Source organism: Acanthaster planci, linkage group LG01 (assembly GCF_054643075.1).
Source record: "Acanthaster planci isolate LZ-2023a linkage group LG01, COTS_SCS, whole genome shotgun sequence".
Lineage (NCBI taxonomy): Eukaryota > Metazoa > Echinodermata > Asteroidea > Valvatida > Acanthasteridae > Acanthaster > Acanthaster planci.
The window spans coordinates 14,933,613-14,953,974 of NC_141777.1; the positions used below are offsets into that span (position 1 = coordinate 14,933,613).

The window sequence follows — 20,362 nt, forward strand, 5'->3', positions numbered from 1 at the left end:
ACAACCAGCGTGTAGTCCAGCGCCGTTTAGACCAAGGGATACTGAAATACATGTACACAATACCAGCACCGGATGAATCCAGTCCTGGTCATAACAAGGAGCAAAAGTTGGGGTCAAGTTCCAGGTGGCAAGGAGATACTGAAAATGGAGAGCGATATGAATTTGGAATTATACCAAAGCATGTTATGGACCATTTGCTGGATCAGACACAGTGGAAAACAAGAGCCAATGGGGTACAGGAGCTGAAGACCATCATCTCTGCACTGGATGATGCTTCTCGCATTGTACCTCAACATGCTTGCATTCATAAGCTTTCTCTGCAATCTCCTTGATGATGTCAATTTTAATAGTGACACTGTTGACCCTTGAAATCTATGGTGTGCTGGTCCACCAAGCTCAATACAGACGTGAAACAGTTTCTGAAACCTCTTATAGCTGCGCTCACAAAGCGATTTGGGGACAACAAAGTGGTTATCCGCCAGGCCAATATGAAGGTCCTCATGCAGCTGATGCATGTGCTGACCCCACAGTCAGTGGTCAGTGCCATTGGTGACAGCCTGAAACACCGTAAGTCAGGTGTGCGCGAGGAAGCACTGAACATTATCATAGCCTCGCTGCTGACCTTCCCCAGCTATGACTTTGACCTTGCCAAGCTCTGCCAGATGCTGGCTCCCATGCTTGCCGATGCCAAGCGCCGCGTCAGACAGGCAGCCTTGGAGTCATTCGCAGTTCTAGCCCAGGCCATGGGACCCAGCAGGATTCAACCACTCATCCACGCTGTTGATCAAGTGGAGCTCAACATGGATGAAGATGGGGTCATGAAAGCAGTGCAGGCAAGACTTGCTCGCAGGCGCTTACCCAGGCTTAATGAGGATGGCCTAGTGGAGTACGCAACTGCCGTACCCACGTCTGCAACGAGCAGAAACAATCCAAGCATGTCCAAAGAAAACGATGTACAATGGATAATGAAAGGAACAGGGAGTATAACCTCAGGCAGTGCTAGAGAGAGGAGCCACGTGGACCCAAGGAGTCTCGAACTATCTCAACCCTCACCTACACGTGCCATCCCTGGACAAACTTCCAATCAGGAGTCATCCCCACCAAAGAGATACTTCAGCGCAGGGAGAGGGAGGGGCAAACTACCATGGGAGGAAGAGAGTGATACTTTGGAACCAGAAGAAAGTTTGCCGCCTGGGAACAGTGTCAGTAGGACGCATATTATCAGCAGTGCACCAACACAGGTCTGTATGAAAATATCTCTCCCTGTTCAGAAAGAAAGTTCTGTAACTCAATTGAAAACAACAAGTCATTTAAATGAGTGAAAAGCAGATTATTCTTATTGCTTGCAAAATGCCTCCCACCGTTGAAAAAATTGCAGAATTCTTTCTTTCCTTTCACTCAAGACATAATTTACATTTTGTAAAGTGTACATGTATTAATCAGGGCTTACATGTACATGTACAGTGTACATACGTACTGGTGCATGTATTACTACTTCCATAACTGTAAGTGTAAGGTTTATTCAAACCTCACATATGGCTGCATGTACAAACTCACTTGACACATTTTGGCTGTTTCGATTGAGACAATGTACATTGTACATGTACTCTACCATCACAGCTACATGTATTTGTGCAACAAAATTTCATATATACATGTACTCTCATACATGTATGCCTTCCTTGCTTGATGAAGTTACATGTAGATATCTGATCGGGAGGTTTATTCACCTTACATGTATATCCTCATTAAAATGGTGAAATTCTTGAGCACTTTGCCCATCCACACTACAGAAAATCAGCACCATGTACTCTCAATAGCTGTCAGCAGCATGACAGCTTGACCAATTGCAACACAGCTCCTATCTTTTCCTTATTGTTTTCCTGACCCTATCAAAATTTAAGTTGGGCTATGATTGGTCACTGGAATGGAAGCGAATTGGGCCAATCGCAGTATGGATTTCATCTATGGGTGACAGGGAAACAATAAGGAAAAGGTACTTTGTACATGTAGGAGCTGTGCTGTGATTGATCGAGCTGCTATGCAGCTGACAGTCATTGAGAGTACATGCACACTGGATGCTGCTGATTTTCTTTGGCATGGATGAGCAAACTACATTGTACTCATGAATTCCACCATTTTAATGAAGATATCAGGTGAATAAATCTCCCCATCAGGCATGTATGAGATTGTGTTGCACAAGTACACGTAGCAGCGATGGCAGAGTAAGTTGGCACAATAAAAAACAGCCAAAATGTGATCATGAGAGTTTGTACCGGTACTTGTACAATGTACATGTACTAGTACCAAGTAGCTACATGTATAGATACGTGTAAGGTTTGTGCAAATTATGCACATCGATAGAGCATGAAATTACGGTCAGACATTGGACATTTTCTGACCACACACCAACCGCTGAAGTGCTCGGGCAAAATGTCTGAACAGCGTACATGAAGTCATTGTTCAAGTCTTGTAAATATATAATCATTGTTTACGAGTGCTGTCTGCTTAAGTTGCTTTATGCATTGAGGAATAAAGAAAACAGCTGCGACTCCACTGGGGCATTTGCCCTTGAAAAATTCAACACAGGCATTTCAATAGCTACCCCAGCAAATCATGAATTCGGCAGACGTACTGTACACTGTACGTACATGTACGTAGGACTTCAGCATGGTACAGTAAAGTGAGCAGAGTACGGGTGAAACAGGTTACTCCCTACAAAAAGACCTGAAGTCAGGTCGCCATTGACAGGTCTCTTTGCACACATGTACCAACAGTTTCTGTCAGAAAAAGTTGACTTTACCATGGTTACTTGATTTCGGAAACCTTGTTCAATGCCTTTTTATGCTATGACCACATCGCCCAAACAATAATGGCATTTGTACTTGGTTGTGTGTGTTCCAGTATAGAAGTTAACCTATTCATGTACCGGTACACGTACATGTACACTGTACCTCCATGGTTTCAGGGTTTTCAGGGTTTTCTGGTCTTGTTCACTGACAAGTTGTGAAGCCACAGCGTGGGGTTTGGGGCCGGCTGAAGGGCCCCTAAAATTTTGAACCTTAGATGCTCTCTCGTGCATTCTAGAGCATTTCCTGAGCTTTTCACTAGTAATTTCCCTGGGAAAAATGAAAAAGTAACTAAGTACTTTATTCCAGTGATTTATTTTCAATTTTTTACAAACATGTTTACATTGCAAAAAGTTATTTTTCATTGACAAATCTTTGATTGGCAGGTGTTGCAAAGTTCCATTTTCAAATTTTTTACGACGATGTGGTTGTCTCCCTTTCAAAAGTGTATCGGTCACAATTTTTTTGCATATGGGTAATGATCGGGAAAAGAATCAGGCCGATACACAAGTTTTTACGTGGGGATAATCCTGATATAATGTACCATATACGTATACATATACCGGTAGATGTACGGTAACTGTGTGTATTGCGTGTGTACATGTACAGTTGACTCTCGTTAATATGAGGGCCTTGGGACTTACAAGATTAGCGCATATTATGCGGACCTCGTTTTATGCAAAAACTGCCGTCCTGCTCGAAGTATGTGTTGCCAATCGACCGTAGGTAAAGCGTACATGTGTACAAGCATGCATAACCCTTTTTGTTTAAAGGCACATAGTATCATTTTGTTACATGAGTTTTATTTTAAAAAGTTTGTTTATAAAAGTGAGATAAAGTTTAACAAATAAAGACTTGTTATGAAGAATAATTATGAAATATAAGAACAGAGGAAGTGGAATTTCCACCAGTCATGTTGATGCGGAGCGACATGTCCCCAGCCCTGTATGCTGTGATGAGATCCACATGCACACACGTAACATAAGTACATGTACATTAACATTTTAGTTGGTAACCAACACCAGAGCTGCGCTTGTTGCACTTAAAAATGGGAGGAAACCAGCTCTTGGTGTTGTGGACAGCAGAGGGCGAATATCAGATTTTACTTGGGAAAGGTGTGTGGGTTTGGTGAAAAATTATTGGCAGGGGATACACTTTTTTCTTCCAAACTTGCGGTTATTTTCTTAAACATTTTGGACTGAAAACCATGGTTTAGTCATGATTTTCTTAATTGAGAACTTATAGAAATGTCAAAATGAGAAGGTGTGATATTTTCATGTTACGGTGGGGACTGGGGAGCAGGTAAGGATTTTTAGACGGAGGGTGGGCAGTTTTTTGGGTTGGGTGTTTGGTTACAGAACGCAATTTTTATTACATGTAGTTTCCAGGGGGAACTTTGGTCTTGGGAAATTTTGGGGGGCAGGGAATCAAACAAAAGATTTTTTTGTTCACCACTGTCCTAAATACCGTAGCTTTTTTGGCGGCACTCACTTGTGTTCAGGTGGTACCAGAGCCACCACACAGAATTTCTATGTTGGGTACGGGAACCGCAAATGCCCATTGTTCGCCTCTTTTGCAGCACCGGACCCAAACGGCTCGATTCGGTGAGGGAAAACAGCAGCACGCTGTTCTACTGTATACGAATAAATTACGGAAGCGCCTTTCAAAAAAGCTTGTGCTAAATAGATAACAATAGATTTGCACTCATCCATTGCACAAAAATGTTCGTCTTAACCGAAATCTCGTAACATCCAAGCTCGAAGTACACATTTTTTCCCTCACAGGAATGTGCACAATTCAGTCGGGACTGGCAAATATGCTCATCTGAACCGGAGTCTGGTCTTACCTGAGCTTGTATTACTGAGAGTCGACTGTACATGTACATGCAGAGCTTCATTTTTACATGTACATGTACATGTATGTATGTTTACAACGTATAGCAAGCCTTGACACACTGAGGCCACAAGTGGCCATTGCCACAATGCCCAAATGCTTTGGCCACATTGCCCTCTGATAAAACCTTATTCCGCTTTGGCTTTGTGTTTGCCATGAACACTGATGGCTCTGGAGAATACAGGTACATGTACCAGTACGTGTGCATGTGAATTAAATGTGCAAATTATCACATTGAATACAGTGTGTGCACCCAGCCTTAATGCGTAGTGCCCTTGCCTTGCGGGGCATATGATATCCAAAGACTGGCTTGCCCGCTGCCATGGTAACCATGGAAACGGCTGGCAAAATTGATGCAAAACTGACCTTGGAGTGGGAAGTGGGAGCTGAACGGAATCGATGTGGGTAGAACAATTGCAAAAAAAAAAAAAAAAAAAAAAAATACATCTTGAAAATTGCAAAATGCATGAAGGTGAGGAGGATAATTGCAATTCAGTCACGTTCTCTTACGCTGGCCATGGCTAAATGCTTGCCACTATCTTTAAAGTGTAGCTTGAGTGAATTTTTCTTCAACACAATTTTTCTGCATCGTTGTACTTTTCTTCATTGTATGAAAACTTTTACACATTCCTACATGTATTTGGTAAAATGCATTGAAAAGTGCACACTTTTATTTTTAAACAGTCAAATTGTCCATGTTTTCGTAGACAACTGAGGGCGCTGTTGCTATGAAGTCATTTCGGGAAGACATGGTTCAGTGCATCTGTAGGCATTTCTGTTCAAATTGTGAACCCAGAATTTACCTACTGAAAACATTTCCGAGAAAGGGATTGATGGTTTCTTATTGCTATGCACATAAACATCAATGAATCAGCAAAGAAGAGAAACTTTGTCCGGGAAAATCTACAAAAACGCAGGACTTTTTTTGTGTACAAACCAGTGTAATATTGAGGCTTCTTCCTGAGATGACATCACAGTTTTGCTCATGAATATAGAAATACTCATTAGCATAAAAAACAAAAGCGCATTAAAATAAAATAGTTTGTGTGAACTGCTTTTCAAATGGATCAATCATAATATAAACAGACTAACATTGAATAAAAACTACGTCATTGTACATCTCATAATTCACATGTTTGTTGGGATTTATGTCCATACATTTCATATTTCACACTTTACACTGGAAGTTATTTCCAAGGTACATGTACATGAAAGTACAATTGAAGAATACGTACACATATGAATGATTTAGATACATGTACCAAGAATTCTAGGTTTTCATCAGACCACAGTTCGAATGCTGGATGGAAATTAAACACACTTCTGGGAGGACCTTCAGCAGCAACCCTCATCAAGACATTCAGTGTGTCAGGTTTGAGGTTGCACCATTTTATATAACGCAAGTACAAAATTATTTGAAGACTAAGCATACATGTACTTATTCATGTTTAAGGCCCAGGAAGTACATGTACAATGTGTGCAAGTACATGTACACATGGAGCCCACACATTCTTGTTCGCGGGCCTACGCTCAGTTGGACTCAGGCCGCGACAAATTTTTTTTTTAGCTTGCCCGATCAGGCAAGCCATGCCATAAATTTGCTTGCCCGAATTAGATCGACACTTGACAAAGATTTCTCAGAATACATGATTATTATGGTTATTTAATGTAGGCCTACTGCATGCACGCAGTCTTTTATTTGGCCAAGAGAAAAACCTTCTGATTACACAATCGGTTGGTACATTGTAGGAAGGAACATTTTTTTTGTTTTGGGGGGACAATTTTTTGTACCGATTGAATGGCGTGAATGGGGATAACAGCTTCCAAAATTGTCTCAAAAAGTGATGAACACCTGTCTTAATCTATGTAAAAATTTCTACAGTCGACATTTCACAAGAATTACTCATGTACGTGTATGGACAATTCACACAATGCTACTCAGGTAATCATGACGGCAAACTGGCCAACGACATCCGTGTATCGCGTGGTAAGCATGCGTGATGCATCCAGACCAGCAGGCGATAAACCTTCTGCCACGGCAAGAAATGTTTTGAAACATGCTTGCTTCAAGTATGAGCAAAACAACCTAAAATTTAACTCATGAACGCAGAAAATACATACATAAATAAGAGACCAAGTTCTGTAAAGTAACTTGCAGAAAACTTCTTGCTACATCAATTTCAAGTTGACCTGCAACTTGAGGGTTACATGCGATAAGTGTGTACAGCTGATGTAGAGTAATCGACCAGAATTTACAGTACATGTATAGACTGGTTCTGGTTGCTACATTTCCATCATGCGTTCTTTTGCATGTGGGCGGAGCGGTGGGAACCAGTGCAGCTTCGTTTAATGCATTGAGCAGTGCGCACGTGTTTTCACCACTGCAACAGCGAATGTAAATGTTCGTGAAAGTTGGAAATAATACCACGATGACATTTCGGTGATGAACAAGTGGTAAGGTTTGTCTACATGTAAATATGCAAAATAATCGCCAATTTGTCTTGCCAGGCCAATGGAATAATAGCCAAAATTATAATTATTCGCCAGTTGGCAAGAATGGCAAACGGCAGCTGGAACTCTGCAGTGAACATGTACGTGCACATGTACATGTTCAGTAGGTATTGGTACTGCACATGTACGTATTGGTTGTACATGTTCTGTATAGTTACAGGATCAGACTACAGGAAAATCAGGTTTGTAAGGTTTGTAATGAATAAAGCAATGTGTAACTTTGTTGCATTTGTTGGCCAAGAAATTAAATGGGCAAATACCCCCAAATAATCCAAGCTTGAACAAAGACGGCAAAACACAACAGTACAGGTAGACTCAACTGGGATCTGGCCAAAATATTTCTAATTTTAATATTCAAATTCTGTATTAAGCGGACTTTTTTGAGAGGCTTTTAATTGGAAGCAGAACTATTTTTTCCTCGGCCTTACCATACATACATGTACATGTGTTACTAAGCACTGAGCTTTGCCTGTTTGTTGGTTGCATGTTTGCCCAACTTCTTACAGTGAACTGCTAGCAAGTAGCAACACTTAATTGGATTAATAAGCCAGACACCAATTACATACACTGTACATACATGTACTGTACATGAAGGGTCATAATTAACTTCTATCTATTGGTGACCCTCAGGGACAGTGGGAAGTGTACTGCATGCACTGGCCCTGGTGAAATTTGGTGGCCTGGGTTAAGTACATGTGTATGTAATGAAATCAATCAAGCCCACCACACATGGCCATTTGCAGCCAGCCTGGCAGGATTTGCACTTTTTGAGGCCAAAAAACTACATGTACATGTAGTTCTGCTTCTAGTTATGCGACTGATCCCAAATTTTCGGAGCGACTAAACCTTTACATCGGTCAGTTTGAAAAACACAGTAAAAAAAAAATCTTCTCTTCACAAAACACCTCTCAACAAATTTTTTTCACATCTAAACGCTTGTAGTTTTTGTTTGCCTGCATAGATTTGAAACATATGGAAAGAAAGTTCCGTTATTTTCACAAGTTCCCTTCTTTCACTATTGCGGTGGGGAAAATGCGCATGCAGCTTCACTGCTTCTCGCCACACCACTGCCAAAGAAGGCGTGATGATAATGCGGCAGTTCATGCATTCCTGTCAAAATACTGTTGTACAGTTCACAGTACTCACACGCAACACTAAAGCTGCTCATCCAAAAAAAAAGACACATTTCTACAAGTTAACTCCTTGAACTTGATCTGTTGTCTATATATGCATGTTTTGTGTTCACAAATTTAATTCGAGGTTGTATTGCTTGTTCATGTACTTAACAATTGGCCTGATGCAGACTGACACGACATGACCTGTAAAGGTTTCAATGGTGTCCATGGGAGATAAGGTTAAATTGACATTGTTTGAAAATGATAAACCGCCAACATATCAGTACTCGGGGTTATATATGCGTGACCGTACAATGAACAGAATGTCGTGGGTATGTGGCACATGAGCCCAGGGCAATGACAGCCGCTCATCCTGTGGAATTATACCGTGAACTTGAAAGTGTTGTGCCGGTGATTTGCAACATGAGTCATAAAATGTGATGAAAGTTTTGAAAATATGGCAATGTTCCTTAGATGACCACTGTCCTTCAGGGCCATCATTTTTGGAGAATGCAGTTTTGACCCTAAGGTTTGAAAAGCATTGATACCGTCTGGTACGAGTATTTATCCCACCACAACTAAACCATGCACAATGATGCAGAACGATAGTGCTGAACACCCGACTATATGTGGCTCATAAGTGTAACACATGTACATGCACATAATGTATGTATGGTATGCACATGTTTGTGGGAACGTGCCCGCAGTCAGCTCTCCAGTTCTGCACATGCATTAACGGATGTACATGTATGTGCATAAAAAAAACATAACGACTTCACTCATTGCATCTAGCCATCTTGTTCATGAAAAAAGAAAATCAAATTTGAGAATAAGTAGCACAAAAATCTTGTGTTGTTTCCCACACTAACCAAGTTGTTCTCCACACAAGTTGAATTGAGAAGGGAAATTTATCATTTTTTGTTATTTATTTTATAATTTATATATTTACTAAAACATCAAATTCTCACGGTAAAAGACCGAATTGTACCACACATATAAAAACTTTTTAAAAGACAACAGAATTATTAATTAGAAAGATACCAGTAGATATACATGTACATCGATACAAAAATTATGTTAAAAATTTTGCACCCAATTCTGTGGACAGCTAGGTGTATCAATATTACATGTGTGACACGTGCATTTGCAACACTCAAATGACACTGGTTCGGGGGTAGGGGAAAGGCATGTGTCAATTGCTGTAATGGATTTTAGCATTGAGCCAAACAGTGTGTGGTACATGTACGTACACGTACATGTAGTGGTCCACACTGAGCAAGGTGTTAACAGTAAAAATTATCTAAACTTGAAAAATATTCACTGAAGATTTGTTCAAACCAAACCACAAACTACATGTAGTACCTACAAAGGACAGACTAGCGGAACATTACATGTACATGTATAGTGTACTTCTTCACGTGTAAAACTTTCGAGCACATGTACATTAACTTTCAAGTCATTATCAAGACTTCCAGTCCTACATGTACATGTAAGTAAACATATTGAATTATGGATACAAACAGTGGAACCTTTGACCCCTTTGCGCCGGGACGCAGATTGAGCCACCGTAAAAATTGAGATTCTCAGCCCGCTTTTCAGCTATTGCTCTCGGCCCACGCTTGAGCAAACACGGTGAAAGAAGGCAGACCCTGGCTCTTGTATATATGGTAATATATATACTGTATGGCGTAGCCCAGAAATGAAAAGACCGAATTTGCATCATAATCACCAGCTTCACAATAGTCCCCACTTTGAAAAGAGGCAACGGGAAAGTGGAAACTTGAGTAGAGCTGGCCACATAATTTGTACTAATACTTACGTATACAGGTACATTTACAATGTACCGGGCGGCGGTACCGTACATGTTCTCAGAAGTTGTTAAGTCAGTAGTGTAGTACTATTGTTTTTAAAGTTTGATACACATTTTGCGAACTTACATGTAACCACCTTAACCCATAGCTGAATGTAACATCTAGAGTACACAATGAACATGGTACATATACCGGAACATTGCAGAACACAATATTCTAGAAACTTGAAAAATTTGCCAGCCAATAAACCCCTGTCCATACTGTTCATATGTACATGTACATGTTTCATGTCAAGAGTATTCTGACACAGTATTTTACCCTGCAAAAAGATGATCGCCCCTAAAACCCCAGCTGAAAGTAAATTGTGAAGAGAACCCTACTACTATCACAATTGTAGTACATGGTACATGTACATTAATACACGTATGTGTACATACACATTCCACAGTTTGTACCCTTTACACCTGCCATACAAGAATACAAGTGAGAATGAGACTGCTGCAAGGGAGTTTTCATCTGTCATACGTATAATGATTTAGAAGGAAACAAATGCCCTGCATACACGTACAAGTGTCTACAATCACAGTTTGTAAATTATCCAATTTCAAGGGGTTTCAAAGCTGAGAGAGTTTGTGGGGTTCAATTATTCATGTGAGACATTTTAGGGTTGAAATTTATACGGAACATGACAACTGAATAGAATTATATATAACAGGTTTTTTGCCCTTACCCAACGTATATTAATAAGCACTGTATGCTCAGTGCTTGTCCGAGAGCTTGCGAAAAACTTTACAAGCTTACTCGGGTGGGACTCAAACCCACGACCTCCTGCTTACTAGTGTAGATGTCTTAACCATTCGACCACCGAGCTTGCCAGGGTCGGCTGGCCGGTCCGAGTCAAATGAAGCAGCGGGTACCGCAAACTATTTTCAAGATGTATTTCTTTGCGTTGGGGAGATGTTAATTATATATAACGGGTTTTTGCCCTTACCCAACGTATATTAATAAGCACTGTATGCTCTGTGCTTGTCCGGGAGCTTGTGAAAAAACCTTACAAGCTTACTCGGGTGGGATTCGAACCCACGACCTCCTGCTTACTTGTGCAGATGTCTTAACCACTTGACCACCGAGCTTGCCAGGGTCGGGTGGCCGTTCCAAGTCAAATGAAGCAGCGGGTACCGCGAACTATTTTCAAGATGTATTGTATGTAAAAAAAAAATCTTGAAAAACTGAATAGAATGTTTTTTTCTGAAGCCTCACTGATGGATTGTTACATGTAGATCAAATTGTAGTTTCAGCCCAGACAGTCAGTGGTGGCTGTATTGAATGTTCCAGTTCCGTTCAGACCCAATATAAATCAATACTGATAAGTCTTAGTCTTAGACTGTACATACATGTACACTGTACACCAACTGTACATGTACATTTGTGTGGGCAACGTCATTTCTTATTCTCACAAGGGAGATTTTAAAAGAGGGAACTTGTGGACAAGGCAAATACTGTATTGATTTTCCTTGACAGTCTATAGCCTGGGAGTTGTCATTAAATTCTTCCTTTGCATGTACCGGTGTAAGGGGAGTTTAGGTTGACACACACAAAAACTTTCCATAAAGCTTCCATCTTTGTGTTTGGGGCTTGGATTCCTACCCAGATAATGGGGAAATTCTTGATGAAATTTTGTCGTATTTCTGTAGGCCGGTATTTATGTGTAAGATATTCCTCTATAAAGCTTAAGATTGCAGTGCATTACCTGAACCTAGACATTTGGGGCATGGAAGGTACTGTACAGTACCAGCTGGAATGAGTACATATGTACATGTACATATACATGTACATTATAATCAAGGTCAGGTTGTCCAAAAAAAAAAATCAACGACAAACATACATGTACAATTCAAGGATTAAACACAATGCATGGATGAAAAACAATATTTTATAATTTTTTTCCCTGGGATAGCCTCAAAAGCCAATTACACTGTACCTTACATGTACTTTGCCCATTTTAGTTCCATAAAATTGTTGATATACTTGTACTTTCTTTATCAGTCATTTTCACTGATGGTAAAAGTTCTCACTTTGCCATTGTTGGAGTTTGCATAGATTCGAATGGATACCATACATGTTCACCTGTACTTATGTTTGAAAATGTTACAATATGGCTGTTTGACTCAAGCAGAAGTGTCAACTGTCACACATCTGTCAATTGTTACACGTTCATTGTATGCATCCTAAAATGCATTATTGTCACCTTGTGCAACTTACATACATGTACACCACAGTACGCGTAGAAAAGTTCATGTTGACCTTTACCACGTACATACCGGTACATGTACACAACTACACATGTATCGGTACATGTACATGTATGGTACTTACAACTTACATGTACATATACAAGCATATTCAGGAAATTAATCCATTTCTATCAGTTAAAGTTTATGAATCAGTTCAAACTGTCATCACTTTTGATCATACCGGTAACATTTTCCTAAGATTTGTTCATACATGTGTGCAATGCATATCCTTATTAAATGTAACAAATCATTGAACTTATGGTTTTTGTGAGAGTGAGCATAAAAGATCCATTTAAAAAATATACTAAACAAGGGCTTGCCTGATAAAAACAAAATCTACATCTACATGTACATGTACCGTATCTTGTCTGAAATTAATTAGGGCCAGGCTTCACAAACAAAATTAACTTGAGTTTTTCTCCAGTGATCTTTCAATGCACTGAAGTGTGTACATTTGTCCGTATGCTTTATATTGTAGAAGAAGCGTGATGAAGAGAAACCGCCACCAATCAAAGCGCGCAACACTTGGGACAGCGTGGAGGAGACAACAGGACATGGCCCCCCAGGACCGGCGCCGCCCGCTCAGCCTACAGATAGCACCCACAGATGCATCCCCAGACACCAGTAAGTTCCCATCCATCAATGTACATGTACATGTAGACAATTCACAATAATAGTGTGCAGCTAAGCGGTTACCATGGAGGGACTCTACATGTACCTCTCCAGCAATGCTTCATGCTGAAGTATACATGTAGGTACGTGTATCATCACATGTTGCCATATCAGCATCCTGATTGCCTGATCTTATCTCTCCTAGACTACGGAATGGCCGGCTCTTATCGTCAAATCCATCTTGATAAACTGAAGAGGCAGTCATTGGCTGCCTACCCGGGCTCACGAGGGAGCCCTCATGATGACCAGCAAGGGAGCTTGAGTGCACCAGCCACTGAGAGAGGTAAGCTTATTTTTCCTGTGCAATCTCCACTCAGAGAGGACAATAATGGCTAGACATCAGGCATTTACATTATTTGTTTGATACACTCACATGTCATCTCATCTGATCTTAATAACTGACGCACAAAACGCTAATGATGTCTGAGCTCCTTCTACACATTTATCTAATTTCACCCCCTGTTAACTATTAAATTGGCTTAATGTGGATGGAGCGAAGTTTCAGTATATTAATTGGACACTTCAAGTCACTGACAGAAATTGAAATTGGCAGACAAACACACAGAAATTCCCCAAGCCTGATGTGTATGTTTTTGTTAAGTGGCATTGTGCTGAAGTCGAGAACCTGCAGGGAGGACTTGTTTCGACACAAAGCCATAAAACGAAAAAGAATGTCACGGCTGATAAAGATCTTGCTCGCCAGTTGTCATCGGAGCGTGGGTGATACAGCATTCATAAGCAGGCTGCATCCATTTATCTGTTGTTCACATTGTACATGTACAGAACACTTCCTCTTAAGGTTGCTCTTAAACGTGTTAAGAGTCCCAGGACCTGATACAGACTGTAAACAGCATTTTCTCCATGCGTTTATTGCATGCAGTCTTCCCATTCTGCTGCAGTCTACAAGTTAACCTTGAGAATGTGTTAGAATATGTTTCTTGGCCATTTGAATGAATCTGGTTCGGCATTTAACCCACAAGTTAATTCTTGTACATGGTTTAATCATGGCAGGGCAAGTGGTAAAGAGGACTAAAAGTGTTCTCAACATCATTTTTCCCAGTCACAAAAATTTTTTTTAAATGGCTGGTTTAAATAGCTGGTTTTCAGATTTCTGAGCTCCTAAGTTAATATGGTACAGGTACATGTAACTGTTAATATCACTGACCTTTAATATTGATAAGACTGATTAATATTGATTAACTTTGACAAGATGCTTAAATGCACTGGTCTGTAATAAACTTATATTTTAAATATTACGTTTTTTAAGAATAACATACATGTACATGTATACTGTATGAAGCCCATACTTTTTCTCTGCACTGCTCGGCTCCCAGATTGGAGTCCCTGGCGCATCAAGGAGGACAGCAAGCCTGAGGACGACAACCATTTTGGTAAATGGCTCAGACAAAGCTACTGATTCTCTTGCCTGAGTGTGAAGTGTGGATTCATAACTCTACTAAACCACATACATGTACACAACACTCCCTTGTCCCCATCCCTTCCACTGCACGTCATTGTCATGGTCAAATTTTCTTTTGAAACCTAAAACTTTCAGAGTCATATTATGCATCAGATTACCGACTGGTGTCGGGTTGTTTGCATTGTGGGTAATTCCAGAAATTAGGGGTCCATTTTTTTTAGTGTCCCTGTCACATCTGACATATGATTTTGTAAGTTCAGACACGTCAGAACACAGTTTCTAATTTTCAAGAGTGATGAATTAATGCAAATTACCAACACGTACATATACCAGTACCTAACAAAAAGTAATAGTTTGAAATCAATTCCAGTGATTTCCACATCAAATAACAAAAGTCAGATATAACAGGGACACAAAAATGTCACACTTTTAGACCCCTAATTCCTGGAATTACCCATGTACATGTACTGTCACTTTAACAGTTGTTCCATTATGAAGTTTTCACCTGTATCTTGGAGCCAGCAGAGAGATTGGGAAATAAAATGATCAGATTTTGTAAAAGCAGATTTACATTTTCATGATATATAACAACAAACTACTTGCAGTTGACTCTCATAACAAAGTTGCAGGGACCAGACAAATTACAGTACTTTGTTATAAACAGGAATTTGTTACGTATACAGGTACATTTACAATGTACCAGTACCGTACATGTACGTGTTCTCAGAAGTTGTTAAGTCAGTAGTGTAGTACTATTGTTTTTAAAGTTTGATACACATTTTGCGAACTTACATGTACATGTAACCACCTGAACCCATACCTGAATGTAACATCTAGAGTACACAATGAACATGGTACATGTACCGGAGCATTGTAGAGCACAATATTCTAGAAGCTGGAAAAATTTGCCAGCCAATAAACCCCTGTCCATACTGTACATATGTACATGTTTCATGTCAAAAGTATTCTGACACAGTATTTTACCCTGCAAAAAGATGATCGTCCCTAAAACCCCAGCTGAAAATAAATTGTGCAACAAATAATGGTTAATTAATGCTCGTCTCCTGTCCGCTGTGCGCAGCATCCATGATTGGGCAGTGGTCAGAGGCGTGTGCGATACGGGTCAGCTTCACGCCTGGGTGACCCCTCGCAGTTTTGCCTTCACCCAAAACCACACGATTGTTCTTGACTCTCCCCTGAACTCCCCTGTTTTTCCTCGACGCTGGCTCGTTCTCCCTCCATAGAAATTCTTCGAGGGGAGGCATTTTGTTTGGAGGGACTCACGAGGCCTCGACCCTCGAAAGGTACTTACTCGCGGATGCCGCTGTACACGTTTTTAATTACGATGGGTTGGCTCGTGTTATCAAACTTACTGGGAGGATTTGGAATGGTCAACATAAATGGCAGTCCAAGTTGTTTTCCCACTGCACAAGTGACGGATTTCTGTTCAAATGAAGAGAGTGGTACATGATGAACATTAGCTGTCAAATTACTGGAACTTCATGTACATGTACATGAACCATAGGACACTCACTGCATCTGTCACTGTGAGTAGTGTCTCACTACATTTAGGCATTATCATTTTGTGAGGACTGTTTGTTGACATGCACATGTACATGCACATGTACAGAGCTGAATGGCAAACTGAAGTTTTCCTTTGTTTACACTCAGAAGACAATTTGAAAGCTGTGCATGTGTGAGGATATGTGTATGTAACCAAAATCTAGGAATTTTGGAAAAATGGGAGTATTTAAGGTTATTTTCTTCACAAGACATGCATGTACATGTACCAGTACACACCTATTTGCACATGTACGTCATCACCTTTACAAAAAATTCTGGCTAACTTTTAAAGTTTGATACATTTGCTTTCCCCTAGCGTACACATTTTTACCTACTCCGCCCAGTCTACATGTACATGTATCATTGGGCTGTTACAGGTACATTTATGTCCCAAAGAAAACTTCCCAATTGAAGAAATCCTTGGTCACATCAGGTTAATTACGTGTACATGTACAGTAGATCTTGTGACAAACTCAAGAGAGAAACTCTGTAGGCACACACTTACCTTACAAACATGTACCTAGTGTGGACATTCCTTCTTTTCATGCAGTTAATAAAACTTAGTGAAAATACTTGTTTTTCTTGAACTGGGAACATAATTTTCAGGTTTCCTTGACTATTCCACTTCCTTTTATGACAGATGACCCCCCAACCCCAAAATGCCTCTAAACTTCTTTTTCAGAGAAGGGGAAACGTCCTGTGGAAATGTGTAAGTCCACAGAACATCTTCCTTTCCAGCATTGTATTGACATCTTTTGTTCACAAGTCCACACTAAGTATGTAAGGTTAGCGCATTTATAGTGTACTGTACGTGTACACGCACATTGACAAACACCCATTACGCTTCAAGAAAACAATAGATTATAGGAGCTAATGTGCATGTACGGCCAGTGTCATTACTTCATTTGTTGAGTCAAAATTGAGTCCCACTTTTTTGATACATTACTTGGGAAACAAATCTACTTCTGACTTGATGAAATTTTAGAAATCAACCTTCAACTTGACAAAGATATCTGACATATTGGCATTACCAATAGCTATTACTCCTTTTTGCAAAACCAAACCCGTCTGTTTTTATTATTTCGATGTTTCATCATTAGAAATGTCATTAGACAAAACAAAAACACAATAAAAACAACAGAGAACTACAAACAAACCCTTGTTTTGACTGACATTAAAAAATTAAGCTGAATCAGCCATGGTGTTACGGTATTTCCGATTTCATTGTTCTGAAGGAAATCTTGAGTACTTGCATGTATATGTACCGGTACCAGTATGCTTTGCAGTGGCACTCTTCTGTAACTTGAAGTTAAAATCTATCAAGTAAATGCTCATATTGCCATGTGAGTATTTTTTTCCTCTGAGAGACAGTTTGTTGACAGAGACCTACATGTACAGTACATTGTCAGTGCCACAAGGAAGACCATTTGTTGACCAGAAACACTTGACTGTTAATATTTCAGTGTCAGCGCATATGAATTACATGTAGGTATGACACTTTAAGTGTTCGGCTAGTGAGTGTTTGTTTCAATTCACTGAAGGTTGTCTGTTACTTTAATGTACAGGGATAGCTTTCTGACTAGTCAAGGCCTCTGACATTTACCTTGAAACTGCATGTTAACAGCATGGGTATAGTCCTCAGAGAGTGCTGTCAGGGGCTTTGAGGGACATGATCACCGGGAGCTAGTGCAAAAGGTTTTGAATTTGTTGGTTAAAAGACTTTTCATTTTCCTCCATGTGTTGGCCTATGTATAGGTGGTCATGATCCTTTTGCTGGCAGCCCTGCTACCATCCTCAGGAAGCGTCCGAGCATCAGGCAGGACTCTGACGACCCGGAAGCTCGGCTGCCACCCACAGACAAGTACGTGTCCTCCTTTGGATCTGGCACCCTGAGGGAGAATGGGACGGTGGGAGTAGGGTCCAGAGGTTACCGGAAGAGCCTGTCCAACTCCTGGCCGGAGTCCCACTTCCTGCCAGACGAAGGGTCAAAGGGCAAGAAAAAGGTCAATCAAAGACCCGGTAAGTGTTCATCTATTTCTTGCAGCACAGTTTAAGCCCAGCTCAAACCGAGTTGTAATTCTCCAAAAAATGAATTGTCTTGTTAATGAAGACTGAAAAATCCATGCAAAGTACATAATTAAACCCTAATGTGGCGCACCATCTTTTTTTACTTCTTGTGCCTTAATGGAGCAACATTTTTGTAGAGTGAGTGTGATTTTGTAGAAATCAGTATTGATTCCTCTGACTCCGCACTGCAGAGATCACACTGGTCCCCGTTCCCTACATACAGTAGTGCTCAGACGTCTCATGGCTTATAAATAAATCAATAGGGATGGGGACCAGTCCAAGATCACAGTAGCATGGTGCGTGCGTGGTGCGCGTGCATGTGTGCACACTGTACATGTACGTATACTGGTACACGCAGCAGTTGTTCGTCTGGTGCCTGAACCTACCGTAATTTTACCTGAACCCTTCAATGGCCTGCATGCAAGAGTAAATAACAAAGCATGCAAAACGATGAAGCGAGGAAAAGTGTTTCTATTGGCTGAAAGTTTTCTTCGTACTAGGTGCGATTGCATCGTTTTGGAGTTTGACAGGATTGTTATTTTTTGGAGTGGATTTATTGCACTGTCACTCGGATTTTTATTCAGACTACATGTACATGTATTTTCGAATTTCGGATAAATGTGGTTCCTGATGCAAGCTGCGTGCATATTTTGAGTTGACATCGTACGTGTAAGTACCGGCAGTACGGTGTCTGCGTGAACTTTGAGTTTGAGTGCGTTGTAAACATTTTAATTCATCGTTGGATGTTTTAGTTCAGCCTGCTTGCTATCAAAATGCCAAAAGAAGTGAAACAGAGTTCCAAATTAGGGGGAATTGTTTTAAGAATTTAAGAGTGACTATTATGCTGACGGGGACAAACTGTTTTGTAGTTTCTGCAAGTTTACATACATGTACTGTGGAGTGGAAAAAACGTGACACAGTCTTGACTACTTGAAATTAAAAAGCAAAATGAATTTGCCTGAGAATGTGTCAAAAACTCTTTCAGCAGAACCATGTGTCACACGATGGGGTACATGGTATCAAGCCATGCGGTATCACCACACCCATCTTGATGTGTATGCATCTTTTTTGTCCGAGAGGAAACTAGCACTGCCGGTAATGTTGTTAGGTTGAGAAATGCCCTAGACAAAAAAAAGTAGAGAATCCTTGGCACAGAAACTGAACTTCATCACACAGTGTGCTCCAAAGATACAGTACACTCAACAAACTAGAAGGCAATGAGCTATTTGCACCAGAGATGTACAACATTGTACATGTAGATTCAACTTACCTGATGCAAGGATCAGCCAAGGTTCTGTTTGTTGAGATAACTGACACTTACCTTTCTAAACTGGACAAGAAAAGAAAGGATGAAGCCATCAATGAGTTTCATTCAAGCTTCCAACGGGCATTTGAGAAGCTTTCCAAGCATACTAATAATGCTGATGTGTTGGAGTTCTACAGAAAGTGTCACATTCTTGATCCGTGTCAAGTTGGAACCATGCCACAAGAACTTGAGAAATACAGCTCTCTACGAGGCTTGGACAACCCCCAAGACTCACTTCTACAAGAATGGGAAATATACTTACATGCTGCAAAGTAGGAACTTACAACAGATTTGGACCTGAACTATTTTTGGCAAGGTGTGATGTCACATTAACCACAACTGGCAAAGGTACAGTAGCAAAGGAACTAATCTGGCAGAAAACCACCTCTTTTGATGCACAGAGGACTCTTGTGAAAATCAAACCAACAATGCATGCAACTACAGTCCTACCATTCAGTCAATGGGAGGCGATCTTGGGCCAGGTGTCAGCTTCAGAATTGGGGACCACCGCCCACCACATCCGTGTCGAATATTGGTATGGTTGCGCACCACAAGCTCCGTCGGCCTTGGGAAAGTTGCCCACAGTGGACGAACTTGAATCTGATCTGCTACAATTGTCTGGTTGTGGACACTACTTCTATCATTTTAGCTGGAAAACGTCAGAAAAATAAGCACCGAGCGTGCACCCTCATGGAGGAATTACATTATACTTGCTGCCATGCAACATGTACACACAGCTGATTGACTATGCACCATGACATTACGGTTGATGAATAATGTGTGACATGCAAAATATGAATGTGACATTTAACAATTGTTGACCGCTGTGGTGTAGGATATGATGTTTTGAACACCCCAGGG

At 40.5% G+C, this 20,362-nt stretch overlaps 1 pseudogene across 1 annotated transcript in view; it reads left to right on the plus strand.

Annotated features, from left to right (window-relative positions):
• The window catches only part of LOC147800455 (TOG array regulator of axonemal microtubules protein 1-like), a 54,153-nt pseudogene that overhangs the window by 714 nt on the left and 33,077 nt on the right, over positions 1-20,362 (plus strand). Inside the window, exons 2-6 of the transcript XR_015427475.1 lie at positions 9-1,241; positions 12,952-13,097; positions 13,291-13,428; positions 14,480-14,536; positions 17,884-18,147. The product of XR_015427475.1 is annotated as a TOG array regulator of axonemal microtubules protein 1-like (transcript). The remainder of the gene's footprint in view (positions 1-8; positions 1,242-12,951; positions 13,098-13,290; positions 13,429-14,479; positions 14,537-17,883; positions 18,148-20,362) is intronic.